This window comes from Myotis davidii, unplaced genomic scaffold (genome assembly GCF_000327345.1).
Source record: "Myotis davidii unplaced genomic scaffold, ASM32734v1 scaffold43, whole genome shotgun sequence".
NCBI lineage: Eukaryota > Metazoa > Chordata > Mammalia > Chiroptera > Vespertilionidae > Myotis > Myotis davidii.
This window is the reverse complement of record NW_006294590.1, coordinates 1,376,221-1,377,753: the sequence shown is the minus strand read 5'-3', so window position 1 is coordinate 1,377,753 and position 1,533 is coordinate 1,376,221.

The following is a 1,533-nucleotide window of genomic DNA, read 5'->3' as shown; positions in this document are numbered from 1 at the left end:
CCCGCAGACCCCCAGCCCTGTGGCTCCCGCAGGACCACTTCCGGGCGAGGAGGCGCAACTCGTCAGGAAGATGGGCGACACCTGCCTCCCCGCCGCAGGCTGCCGGCCGGCCGGGCTGCCGGAGCCTGTGGGCCCCAGAGGATTTGAGGAGCCCCCTGCGTCCCCCGGTGTCTGGCTTTTGCGTGAGCCTCTCCCCGAAACTCCTGGCCATTCTTTAACCGGCACCCTGAAGGCCCTCCCAGGCATCGGGCCACAGTGATCACAGCGAGAGGGTTTTGTTCTTTGAACAGGAGTGGCCCCCGCAGGAAACATGAAAACCCGTCCCTGTCCGACCTCCACCGGCGGAGTGGCCAGGGGCAGGGAGCGTCCCGGAGCCCGGCTTCCTCAACTGTCCCAACAACATGGTGACTCATCGCCGCCACCGTTCACTGAGCACCTACTATGCGCCAAGCACCTACTATGCGCCAAGCACCTACTATGCGCTGAGCACCTACTATGCGCTAGGCCCTGAGCAGGAGCACTCCACATCTGCATCTCCCTGGGTCCTCGTCACTGTGCGCTCGTCAGTGATGTCAGCACGTGTCACGCCTCACAGGCTGCAGAAACAGGCCCCGCCCCCCAACCTCCTCCCCGGGGCGTGGGAGGGTCACGGAGGGGGCGACGCCAAAAACTCACGGACATGCGTTCTGTCTGTCCACTTGGTCACGAATGGGTCGTGACTGGGCCAATGCCAGCTCAGGCACAGGCAGGGCGGGCGTGGTGGTGGCACCCGTGAGAAGCCACCCGGCGGGCACCCGTTCCTCCTCCTGCCTCTCGGGCGCCTCTGTGGTCCCAGTAGGCACCGCTCCCGGGACCATGGCCTTGGCCCCTCAGGGGCCGCCCAGGTTCTCCCCCTGGTGCTGGGCCCCCCACTCCCTCGCCGGGCCCATGGCCTCCCTCCTGCCCCTGCACCTGCACGCACAGCCCACCTCAGGGCCTTTGCACTGGCCAGCCCCTCCGTGTGGAACTCTTCCCCCAGGCGGCCCTGCCTCACTCCCTCCGCCCCTCGGTTTAAGCTCCAATGTCACCTTCATGCCGGGCCGGTGGGGGGTGGGCCTCAGTGGTTGAGCATCAACCTAGGAACCAGGAGGTCACCGTTTGATTCTGGGTCAGGGCACAGGCCCGGGTTGTGGGCTCCATCCCCAGTGGGGGGCGTGCAGGAGCCAGCCGATCAGTGATTCTCTCTCATCATGGATGTTTCTCTCTCTCTCCCTCTCCCTTCCTCTCTGAAATCAATAAAAATATATTTATTTAAAATAAACAATTAAGTGCCAGCCACTAACAAGAGACATCTGCAGCCAAATACAGACCAGGCCCCAGCAGCCCTCGAGCCCTGCCCCCTGGGAGCAGCTTTTTTGGCAAAATGCCATCTGCCATCCATTTATACCTGCCCTCCAACCCCACTCCCCAGGCCCTATGACCCCACTCCCCATGCCCTCCGACCCCGCTCCCCATGCCCTCCTACCCGCTCCCCATGCCAAATCTTGCCGCTGG